General features: G+C 45.1%; 1 pseudogene; it reads right to left on the bottom strand.

The window, feature by feature from the left end:
• Positions 1-9596: 9596 nt before the first annotated feature.
• LOC119306685 lies at positions 9597-12647 on the bottom strand (annotated as a pseudogene).
• Between the last annotated feature and the right edge of the window lie 488 nt (positions 12648-13135).

Raw genomic sequence — 13135 nt, 5'->3', positions numbered from 1 at the left:
GAACATGTTGTTTTCAACCTGCACACCCCCGGTTTTCTTCCTCCTAGCTATCCCGACGTTTTCTTCTCCATCCACAAATACATATTCATTTTTGTTTGTTTCTCTCTTCATGTTTAATGTCACTCGGTTTCCAACCACATATCAATTCTCCATTGTGGTCCGACAACTGACATTGACAAATTAAATGTGCAATTTATATTATGGGGGAGATGGATATGCCTCAATGCAGATTCTACCAACAGGGGCGATTCTGTCCACATCCACATCCGCATCAATGGAGAATCCAACCTTTCATTCTTATTATGAAGAACAGAAAGTAATTGACAGAACCGTGTTGGATTTCATTGATGCAAAGGGGACGCCACAGAGAGATGCCCGTTACATATTGTGAGAGAGAAAGAAGGGATGCATATGTACATTATAGAACACTTCTCCTTGTACAACACCGCTTCTTGAACAATCCATCATTAAAAGCTTATTGTATATTCACCTTTCATTTTAAGAAATCCTTTGTATAGTCTCGAAATTCTCCTCCAAAAACCTAGTGGGAAAAAATTATGGTGAATTGGACAGACACGTTGCTAAAACTTCTTTCAACCCAGTGAAAAAATAATAAGAAAGAATGATGCAACATATAATGGTTATTGTCTCCTTGGTAGCTCAAATGAGAAAACCTTTGAGAAGGGAGAAAACTCATTGGTTAGTGTAGAGAACAATAAATATGCTATGTATATTTTCCTTTATAAACCTCGATGGGGAAAAACTTGCTAAAAACCATTATTAGAAAATTTGTTAGGAAACTCATAAGGGTAAAGAATGCGATCTGATATGCTATTGAAAACTCCTCTAAAATCCAGCGGAAAAAATGTAAGGAAAAAACTAATATAACATATGTGAACAGCTTGTATCTATATTGTACTCCCTCCGTCCCATAATGCAAGAGGGTTTTTGACACTACTCTAGTGTAAAAAACGCTCTTATATTATGGGACGGAGGGAGTATCATTTAAAATCTTTTACGAGAAATCATTAGGGAAAAATCATGAAGGGAAAATAGTACAATATATGCAACATGATGATTTGTTAACATGTTATAATTTTGGTGTTTACTCCCTTTGAACACTGCAAACCCGGAGGATGTGTTATACCAATTCCATTGACACGATTATGGAATGTAGAAGATGGTAATGACACTTTGAATAATCTGTTAGATTTTCATAATATTTTGTTTGTAAATTAACTCCTCACTTTTCAATCATTTGTATAGATACATAATTTATGAGTAATTTGCTTGTCATATTTACGTACACCCCCCGATTTTCTCCCTCCAACCAAACATGTTGTTTTCTTCTCCATCCACAAATCCAAATCCATTCTCTTTAATTTCACCCTTCATGTTTGCTCCTCCTCGACTCTATTAATGTTGCTCGCTCTCTAACCACACATCAGTTTTCCATTGTGGTCCGATAACTGACAACGACAAATTAGAGATACCCGGTGCACAACCCGCCCGGACATCAGCTTTGTTGTCGGCATGGTGAGCTAGTGCAGGGAAGACTGACCATGCGGGCACGCCCGAGGTCGGATGCAGCTCCACCACCATAGCCATCAACACTCAGTTGATTGACTACAACGATGATGATATGGCAGGTAACGTCGACGGCCGAAGAGCACATCGAGCATACTTTTCTTCTTGAGAAACTGCATGGTGTCTTAGCAGTGCCAGAAGCAGAAACGGCGATGGCGGCGTGCCAAGGTGTGTGGCTCGGTTGGCTTCTTGGTGATCTGCTAAAGACGGATCCATATATCGCCCGTCTGCACGTGGACAACAAGTCTGCAATTTAACTTTGCAAGACTCATGTCTTCCACGATAGGAGCAAGCACATCGATGTGCGTTATCACTTCATCCGTGACTTCATCGACGACGAATCAGTAACCGTCCAGTTCGTCAGCTCCGACGAGTAGCTCGTGGACATCTTCACCAAGGCTCTGGGCCAAGCCAAGCACGTCTTCACCAGCTTCGCAAGAACATCCACATTGTCGAAGTGAAATGATCAAGCCGCTACTGGCTCAGGGGGAGAAATGTTGAATAACCCAACAGTGTCACTGGACCGGTTGCCGTGGCAGCCGTTTTTTGGTTGCCGGGGTAGCTCAATCCTTTTCTGTTAAGTCATTTTCTGTTTCTGGTTAGCTAGTTTAGCACGTAGGCTCAAGTGCTTGGAGCAGTTCTCATGGAATGCGCAACTCGTCCATGGGATTGCACGGATCAGTAGAAACCTGGGTAATGCTAGACCTACGTAATTTCTCTTACTTGTTTTACGTAAACATCAACGTGGATCAATACTATTGGATCGGGAGGGGTGGAAGAGGTCCACCCCCTGAAAATCAGGGGGGGGGGATATTATTGGATTGGAAGTTTACGTAGGATTACATAGTGGGTTCGTAGGTGTAGGATTATTGGTAGAAACCTGCTAGCATCGGGAGAGAAGACAGTGCGATGCACCCAGTGAGGCCAGTGACTGAGAGAGAAGGAACGAAACGTTTTCCATTTCATTTTGGTCATACTTTGCGTCAACTTTGATGGAAAGGTGATATTTAGGCAGGGCCGACCCTAGCATTATGGAGACCCTAGTGCGACTGAGGCACAATAAACATTAACATAGTAACAAATATCCTTTCAACATATATTGTATATCATGAAAAATATAAAGGTGTTAACATAAAAACATAATTTTAGTTGTAAATAAAGTCTCAATGCACCGTCTATGTGTGATTATATGATGCAAATAATGATTATAATGTACTAACTATAAATACTATTAAATAAATACAACATGGTGAAGTGCGACCAGGAGGGGGGGGGCATATGTCCCCTGCCCATGTTGATTTTTTATTTGCAAAACAAGTTTTTGTAATTTATTTAAACATGTAGATATATTGGGCCCTTACTTATAATGGGTCCTAGGCTGCCGCACCTTTTGCCATGGCCTAGGGTCAGCCCTGGAAGTAGGCATGGCCGCGGTCACCAATGTATGTGAGTTGTTTGTCATAATCCTACAAAGAGAGAAAAGAGAATGAAGAAGAAGAAGACTAGGTCCAAGTGTCTATGTGGCAGTTTTTTTTCCAACTTAGCCTGACGGGGGGCCTAAATAGTTAGTGACGTCATCAAAACGCTTAGCATTTGGCGTCAGTGTTTTTTGCCACTGTCAATTTTTCGACACGGTGAGACATGCAATGTTTTGTAAAGTGGTGATTTTCTGCTAATCGCACCACTATTGTGATGGTTCTATGTACTTTACTCGAAAACTTTTCATTCATTTAAGAAAACGCAACCATGCACACACATATAGATTATTCAGATTTATTACCTTCCATGTGCATGTAGAGGAGGTAGAGGCCTACTCAAGTGCACCTATGCCACTGAAGGTAACCGTGGGCACTGATGATACGGACAAATCATGTTGACCAGGGGGGAACATGTTGTTTCATTCACACAACCAAGTTGCCGGCAACACTCAAGCCCAATAAGCCTCTTGTCTCCGGTAGATATAACCCTTGTGAGCTCGTACTTGCATTGCGAAGTCACTGCCCTCAAGGATCTACTACAGTCATAGCCAGAGGCAGCGAGGGAGGTAGAAGCGAGGACGAGGACGAGGACGAAGTATGCAGACCAGGAGATGGGGTGGAGTGCCGTTCTTGCTTGTTGTTAAGTATAGGAGATCGTCTGTCTAGCAAGATGGATGATGATGGATGTCCTTTGGTTCCTGTTCAATATATAGCAAGAGAACACTTGTAATGCTAGCTTGTGGCCATTCAAGGCGGAGTTTACGGGCATTAATTGACTGCCAAGTTTTCCTATAGATTGCTACTTGTACTTAATTTATGATGATCTACTCAGCATTAATTGACTGCCAAAATTTTCCTGCAGAGTGCTAGTACTTAATTCATGATAAGCTACTCTAGTTAGGCCAAGACTATATTTGGTGCTAATTCATGATGAGTATATATCTCCATTCAGAGATACACTAGTTTCTAGATAGCATCAGTCAAAAATTTCTTGTTTAGACCATAAATATATCAATCGATAAATCATAAATATTTTTGATGAGTGCATTATGAATATTTAGATTGATATCATTGTTAGAATAATTATAAATATTACTATTGTGAGATGGTTCATTTCAGTATTTGCTTCTGGCTCATGTTTGAGCTAAATCGTGTATCAACTCTACTACCCTAGTGGTCTTTCTGTTTTTCATTCCACTCTAGATTGCATCCGGAAGACCCTTTGTAATATTGGTGCTTGATCAATAAAGTTTCACTAGTAGAACCTTTCGAAGCAGTTAAATGTGGTGTGGAAAAAAATTAAGTTGGGCAGTGATTAAATTATAATATTTATATTTATGACTATGATCATTCATGGTATAATCTCATATATGCATTATGTCCATGATATGTAGACCGTTAATCCAACTGCATCTACAACTAATACTCCATCCCAAGACCGCAATCCACCATTGCATCTCGAAGTACTAAGTTTATGACAAAGAGAGCATTGCAATAAGCATGATGACATAATATAGATAGTAAAACTATCGTCCAAGTGTGATAAAGAAACAACCGTTTTATCCTTAGTGGTAACAATACAATATGTCTCTGTTCCCTTTCTGTCACTAGGATAGATTACCGCAAGATTGAACTCAGTACTATGCATCACTCCCTCTGAAGAAGTACCCATTAAACTTGGCCAAAGTAGACAAATAAATCGGAGAGCACACATAGCTACTTAATTATATAGGAAATGAACTTCATTCAATACAATTCAATAAAAAAATCATACATAAAGTGAAAATTCATCATATCCGAACAAATACACCACCGATTACATCAGATTGATCCCGATCATGTGAGGCAGCTCACACAAACTTCATATTGAATCACAAGGGAGAGAGGATGCAATCTAGCTACTGCTATGGACCCTAAGGTACCGATGAAAGTACTCACACATGATCATGGAGGCATCAAGGTTGATGAAGAAGCCTCCAATAATGGATCTCCCCCAACATGCCTCCAAATTGGATCTCCTCGGTACAAGAACTTACGGCGATGAAAAAAAAAGATTTTTTTGTACCGAGGGATTATGGAAATATGAGATTTTTGACGGAAGAAACAAGCGGTGCCCAGGGGCCCCTCTTGGGGCCCATGGGTGCCCCCGAGCAGGTCCCAACACTTTTTGGACTCTTCGTGACTTGGAAAAATCGCATTAAATCCTCAGTTTCTTTGACCTTCTTAGAGATATGGATTTTCTGAAAAGTAAAAAATATGTAGAAAACACCAATGGGTTCTTGGCACTACATTAACAGGTTAATCCAAAATAATAATATAAACTGCTATTAAAAGTATTCAGACATGATATTATATTAGCACGAAAGAATTAAAAATTATAGATATGCTTGAGACGTACCAACACCCCCAAGCTTAATGACGAGCAAGTAGATGATACACAAAGATAATTTTTGATGTGGGAATGCTACGTAGCATAATCTTGTTTAAATGATGTAAGGTGTTTGTGGACTCATGATAAAAATGATTCAAGGTAATAGTCTATCAATTTAACATTGAATAAACAATAGATGAGCATAAACAATCATCGCCTTTCAGGAATAAAGATGTTAAAGGACGTGTTTCCACACTAAAACAAAAATAAACAGGTGTAGCATGGACAACATCGTATGCTAAGTCTTCCTTATATAAAGACAGTTGAATCATGAGCCGACCCAGGCACATGACCAGGCACTTGAGCTACGCTCACCTCGAACCAATTACTAAATCCCAACGCAATACTTGAGCGTGAGCTGAGACCCTTTAGCACTTTGGATAGCAAAGTAGAATCACATTTAAAGGATTAAGAGAAGTCAAAAATTAAGGAAGTCTCACACTAAAGCAACTGACCGTTAGGCAATGGTGAGGCCTTCCGGTCGATATTAATATGAGGAGTAGGAATTGTCATGCAATGGATGCACTAGATCTATAAGTGTATGAAAGTGAGTTATTTACCCAAAACCACCACATTTAGGGCTAGGGTAAGAGCTTAGTACCAGATTTGAGCCATGTCACAAAAAATCACCAGTTCTGAGCCTAATACGTAACACGGAGCACTGACGGGCTGATTTGGCCGTGAAAACAGCGAAACCGACAGGTGGGACCCACCTGTCGGGCCGATGTGGCATGCCTACATGGATAATTTGCTGAGGTGGCCAAAGGCCGACCTGTCGGCCTCCCTCCCCCCCCCCTCTCTCTCTCTCTCTCCAAGCATCTTCTTCCCCACCAACCAACAATATCCAGCGCCGCCGTCGGAGCCTTACCCCGGCGAGCCACCCCACCACCAGAGAGCCTCCCTGTCGCCCTAGCCATCTACCACCCGCCGCCCCAGGCACCTACAACTCGCCGCCACAAGCCACTGCCCCGGACGGGATCCAACCCCAGCCGCACCTCCAGCTCTAGTCTGCCCCACCACCCACACCACTGCCAAGCTGCTGTGGCTAGCGTCCAGGGCCGCGCCGCCACACGGAGGGCTTCACCGGCGCCAGAGTCAAAGGCACGGCCGTGTGTGCTGGTAGGCGTCTCGATGCCGAGCACCTCTCCGAGTCCAAAGGGATTCGGCGCGCTTCGGTCTGTGAGGCTACCACGGGGCACCGCCGCGAGCGTGGCCGTGGCCATGGCGCTCCATGACTCGCATGCGGCAAGGGCCGCGCCTTGAGCACGGGTGTGACCAGCACGCTCCACCACGGTGCACCCCCGTCCAGGGCCTTTTGGCGGTCACCGCGAGCACGGGCGCGACCATGGCGCTCCACCATGGTGCACGCGTGCACGGGCGCGGCCAAGGCCAATGGGCGGGCGACGCAAGCACGAGCACGGCTAGTGCCTCCCGGCGGGCGCGGCCAGGTCTCGGGTGACCGTCGGCTAGCAAGGGCGGCGAGCGGCGCTAGCGGCATGCAGTGCGCTGATGCGCATTACCTGTTTGTTGAAATGTCCAGGAGGAAAATACCCAGGAGAAAAAGGAAAAATGGAAAAAAGATAAACACTTGAGTCATTTACAGGTGGGACCCTCGCCCAACTCAGCATATTGTCCACATAAGCACGCCACGTCAGCCTGGCAGGTGGGCCCAACTTGTCAGTTTCACTGTTTTCGTGAGCTTATCAGACAATCAGTGCTCTTCGTTAGTCATTATGCACATAGTTGGTGTTTTTTTGTGATGTGGCTCAAATCTGGTACTGAGCTGTTACCCTAGCCCTAAGTGTGGTGGTTTTGGGTAAATAACTCTATGAAGGCTCTCGAAATAGACTAGTGGGGTGTGCATCCTACTTGCCATCTAACAAAGACAATTTTTCGCCCAGAAGAACACTAAGGTCTTTTTTTTTTGGTGAAACTTCATACTTGAGTAGGACACTCGACCATGTTTGCCACCAAAAAGTTTCAATTTTGTCTAATTTGTAAAATATTTTCTAAATTAAATCCCATATGGGGTGCACCTAGAACCATGTTCCAGAAAACCTCCCCCATTTTTTCTATGGATTTAATCCAAGTTAAGCAAGTTTGACTAAGATAAACATACTACTAAATGTGTGTCAAGGAAAGAAACTTGAGTGGAGTGATGTGATTGCTTGTATAGGGGAGGCGAGTGTAAGGCTATATTTGTCCCAATGTAGACATAAGCCCAATGTTACGCTGATGCTTACGATTTTGTCTTGATCAGTGTTCTTTTATATAAGTTCGTTTTTTTGGTGGCATGGAACACATGGAAATTCAGCTAGCTACTATTAAATGCTAAAGACCAGTTCAAGCTGGCCTATTTTAGTCTGACTAAAAATAGTTTTTTTAAGAGGCTAAAGTTCCAAGCACCCCTGACTAAAGAGGGGCTAAAACTAGTTTTGAGACTAATTTTTTAAGTCAGGGGTACCCCTACTAAAATATGGATTAGTCCTCTCTCTCCTCATTTAACTCCTCAACACAGGTGAGTTCTGGATTGGAGGGTTTGGAGGATAATAAATGCTCATTAACTTGATTTTAGTCGCTTTAGTATTTGGATCCAAGCATGGACGAGGCTAGCAAGTTTTAGTTCCACTACTTTTAGTTATGGGACTAAAACGTATCCAAACACCCTCTTAAGATTACTGCATACGCTAAGAGCATCCGCACAACCCTAAAGTAGGGCTGTAGCAGTTTTTGGGACACTTGGAGGAAAAAATGGTCTCCAATAGCTGTCCTATTGTGGATTTTTTGCAATTTCTTTTGGGCAGCCCAAAAAAGGGCTCCAAGCATTGCCGTTCTGATGCCGCTGAAGCTGAAAAGCAAAGCCGGCTTCAATGGCATGCGGCTGCGTCCCTCCGGCTGGCACGGCATGGAGTTCCAGCACGCTGGCCATTGGTACTGGTTGGGTACCTTCCAGATTGCGGACCTTGCTGCCCGCACCGACGATGTCGCGGTGTTGCAACTCAGTCTGCCGCTGGATAGGCCCAACTTCCCCGAAATTGACACGTTGCAGGGGCCGAAGGTGACCATTGTGACCCGCCTGACAATGCCAAAGATCGACATTGTTGTCAAAGCGAAGGATGCGGAGATAATGGCGAGGTTCACGAGTGAGCAGCCGTAGTATGTTCTGTACGAGCACAAGTGGTACTGGAAGAGGGACGCAGAGAAGAAGGGGAAGGCAAAGACCAACGACGAGGCAGGACCTTCCTCACAGGTGGTGGCCAACATCGAGTAGTCTGAGTCCAAAGACGTCATTGATCGGGATGGACTACTGCATTCGAGTGACGAGGGTTCTGACATCAAATGGGATAACATTGACAACGAGTAGTGTGTCCGTAGTGCTAGTAGTAGTCTAGAAGTACTATGTTTGAACTTTGCATGGAGTTGTAATGAAGTATGTTTGAACTTTGCATGGAGTAAGTTTGAACTTTGCCGAAGTATGCAATGCAATGTGAGAGTTTACATATTTTAATGCCCTACTATAGGGCAGTTGTTGGAGACACCACTTCTTCGTGTCCAAAAAAAGCACTTTCTGGTGCCCAAATTTTTTACTCCAACCTCTTTTGGTGACCTAAAATAGGGCAGTTGTTGAAGATGCTGTAAAGATCAACTTTGACATCCACGGTCCACGCATTAGGCAAATACCAAAACCGATCACATGCTGCACTTGTCCGGCAAACCCATATCTCATGGTGCGGCGAGGAAGTGTTGCTACCGGTCGCGTTGTTTCGAAATTTTTGAATCTAAATGTCGGTGTCAGGTCAAATAAGTTGCGTATGCACATCTCAACAAGATGAAACCATGCATCATCGTGTTGGAAAGGAGCATACCGGTTCGGTCGCGGATCAATTCCTAGCCTCAGCCGCGACTAGAACTCTCAGTAACATACCTACATGTTATAAGTTGGAATGTTTATCCATTTACATGGAAATATTTTGAATTCAAAATTCGTTCAAATTCTCCGGGCGGTAAAACGCCGAGAATTCGGGTATTCTTGGGTAACCGGGTTTTGTCGGTGGACCCCAGTAAAAATTTAAACGAGAAATAAAAAAAACCTTGATTGCTAGACAAATCCGCGTACATTACTGTACCCCTGTTTGGGTACCTTGCAAAACACTGCCACAATGAACCTTCCAGCACAAGACATGAATCACAAATTGGCGAAATAGAAAACCCCATCGGCTCTGATGCTGTGTGATCGACTAGCATTCGGGGAGGTCAGTGGGTGGGGGCATCAACTTGTGGTTGGGAAGGCTCCCGTCTAGCACCAGCCACGCCATTCTCATTCCCCACGAGGCGTGCACCTCCAAATGGCAATGCATGAACCATACACCTGCATATGATACGTACGTAAGAGCATGGATAGAAATATCCTTTCGATCAGCACGGGGTTGTGTTTAACTCTTATTCACCTGGATTATCGGCGAGGAAGCGAATGGCCACCCACCCTCCGGCCGGCACCACTACGGTGTTCCTCTCTACCGGGTCGATGAGGTTGAACTTGGCGGGGTCGTTCACGGGGTCGTAGTTGCCGAATCCTTGCCCGACCACAAAGAAGTTGAAGCCGTGCAGGTGCATGGGGTGGCTGATGATGCCGAGGATGCTCGTGTCCTGCATCACCAGCTCCACCGACGCGTTGAATGGCAGCACCGCAACCTTGGTCCCCTTGCCGACGTTCATGTTGTCCGGCGGTGCCCCGGTGTAGTTGAACTGAAACGGGGGCATGGCCGGAAAGTCGGACCCGTAGACGCCCCGCGACATGCCGGTGAAGTGCGACTGAAGGAGCGCCATGGAAGGGAGTACGAAGGAGACGTTGTTCACAGCTGCCGCGAACCGCGTCCCGTTAACGGGCCCTTGGCACGTCGCGTCCATGGGGCACGGGAACGTGCCCATGCCGACCGTGAAGAAGAACTTCTTGTCAACCGACCGCGGCACGACCGGCGTGGCAAGGCTGCGGAGCTTGGAGGCGAAGTTGGCGACGAAGCCGGTGTCGTTGAACCGCGGGAGCGTTGGCTTGAACAGTGGCAAGTCTTTGTCAGAGGTTGGCGCTATGGGGGAACCCGGATTTTGGTACTCGAGAATGCCGGCAACGGTGGTGTTGTTGATGGTGCTAGGCCTTAGGGGGTCCCTAGGATTTTGGTACCCTAGGTAGAAGGCGGCCAACATGTAGAAGTTGGCCTTGGGGTACAAGGGCTTGGTGGTGAGGAGTACATTGGTGGTCTGGCCCGGTGAGATGATCAGAGTCTTGACTGTGAAGGGCTTGACATAAACGGCATCGACCTCGACGATGGTGAGCGTGTGATTGGCGACGGAGAAGAAGAGTTCGTCATCGAGCGCGGCATTGATGAGGCGCAGCATGTACGTTTTCCCGGGTTCCACCTTCAGTCTGAATGTGTCTGCGTAGTGTGTCATCATGTACGCCATCTCTATATTAGTTTGCACGTTTTACAAATCCATGACATTGGCTAGGCAGAATAGAAAGCATGCTTAGTCTAGCCCAGTTAAGGTGTAGGGTCACTAAGATCTACTAGTAGATTACTTCTTATTACCATATGTCATGTCATTGTTGCATTTAGAAACTGAAAGAGAGCGTGCAAGCATGGCAGTTTTGTTTCAAGTCAAATTTTGATCAAGTTTGTAGAAAAATCTGTCAACATCTACAATGCCAAATCAAGACCATTAGATTCATCATGAAATACATTTTTATGTCATATATATTTGGTATTGTAAATATTTACATTTTTTCTACAAACTTAATAGAACTTGACCTAGGACAAATCTATATGGAGGGGAACTTTTGGTCGATGGGTGTATATACACCCTATATGGCAAAAATATTTAGTAACTAAATAAAAAGTCAAAAAAATGAAAATGTTTTTTAAAATAAAATTGACCTTCCATTGTACTTGTAAAAAAAATCTACAAAAAGTAAAACCCTCGTTGACTTCTTTTAGAAAAAAACAATTTTTTGACCAAAATAGTATGAATAGTGACATATAGTAGCAATAGTTTTTATTTTGTTTGCCCTGAAGTCAACACTGCCTTTTTGTTCGCGGAAGTTTACATACTAGTGCAAAAGAAAGTCAAGTTTATTCTAAAAATAACTTCCAACTTTTTTGACTTTTATTTATTTATTATTTTTCCCTCATATGTGGTGTATACACACCCAGGAACCCAAAGGGTATTACCCAAATCTATATTATTATTTTAGTAACAAAAGGTAACACTTTTTCCTCCTATTTTTAGACACTTGATTAACCAAGCACAAGCATGTCCGTACCTTGGGCAGAGCAGTTGTAGAGCGGCCCAGGGAGCCCATTTATTGTAAAAGCGTCGGAGACATTCGGGGATCCGCCCGTCTGGAGCGCCTGGCTGACCACCGCCTCCGTGTCCGCCTTCCACCATTCACCGAAGATGACCGGAACCTCCATGTGCGGCGCGGCGAACGGGTAAGCACGCCGTGCTTGGGGAGGATGACAATGGCGCCATAGACGGTGGCGCGTAGCCAGGAGATGTGCGCGTGCCACCACAGCGTGCCACGCTGCCCGAGGACGGTGAAGTTGTAGACGTAGGTCTGGCCCGTCCGGATCGGGCACTGGGTGACGTACGCCGGCCCGTCGGCCCAGCCGTTCCGCAGCTGCCGGACGCCGTGCCAGTGCAGCGTCATGTTGTGGCGACGTGGTTGGTGACGCGGACGGCGACGCGGTCGCCTTCCCTCGCCACGAGCGCCGGTCCGGGGTACTCCCCGTTCACCGTCACGATGCTCTTGGTGGCGCACAGCCTCGTCACGTTCGCCATTTGCACCTGCATGCCGGGGTCAAGGTTTGGAGAAGACGCATCATGAGCTTGATGTGAGAAAGCAAAAGATAGCGTGCGTACGGCCGGAAACGCATGCATGCATAGACCTGTGGTACACATACATTGAAATTGTAGTGCCTGGTGAAGCTTTGCGCCTGGACGATGAGCAGCATCAAGGTTGCCATGAGGAGAGAGCAAGGAGCTGGGAGAACGGAGGAGATAACCATGGACATAGCTAGCTTTTAGGTGGTTTCTGAGCTTCTGAGTTTTTCCTTTTTGATAAGGAAAATCTGGGGTCTATCTCGAGGAGGGTACGATCCAGGTGATGGAGGGTGGAATGAATGTTGAGACAGGCACTTGGGGTATATCTACTGGAGGTCCCTAACGTACGTGCCACTGGCCGTACCACTAGCATAGGTCAGCGGGGCGAGATGCTAGCTGCCGTATGATGTAGCGTGCAAGGTGCGATGCCGTGGTGTTGTGCGATGCAGCACGGCCGAAAAGCGGCAAGCACGCGCATGATGGATCGAGCGGCTGGACATAGGCGTGCTTGTAGATAGGAATTTGTGATAGTGGCCGGTCAAGTTCTGGAGTGATTCTAGCTTCTTTTTTTATGAGAAAACTTCCGATCTACTCCCTCCGTTCCTTTATATAAGATATATTTGTTTTTTGATAAAATTCCAGAATGTAAGGTGTATTTATTCTAATCCCTCATAATTCCTTTGTTAACCTTCCAGAAAAAGGAAAATATCTCTCTCCTAGTTGTATGTATCTCTTCTTGTAGCAAAAGAAGGAAAATATCTCT

The sequence above is a fragment of the Triticum dicoccoides genome, chromosome 5B (assembly GCF_002162155.2).
Source record: "Triticum dicoccoides isolate Atlit2015 ecotype Zavitan chromosome 5B, WEW_v2.0, whole genome shotgun sequence".
NCBI lineage: Eukaryota > Viridiplantae > Streptophyta > Magnoliopsida > Poales > Poaceae > Triticum > Triticum dicoccoides.
The sequence above is the reverse complement of the archived record's forward strand: the minus strand, read 5'-3'. Positions and strand labels throughout refer to the sequence as shown.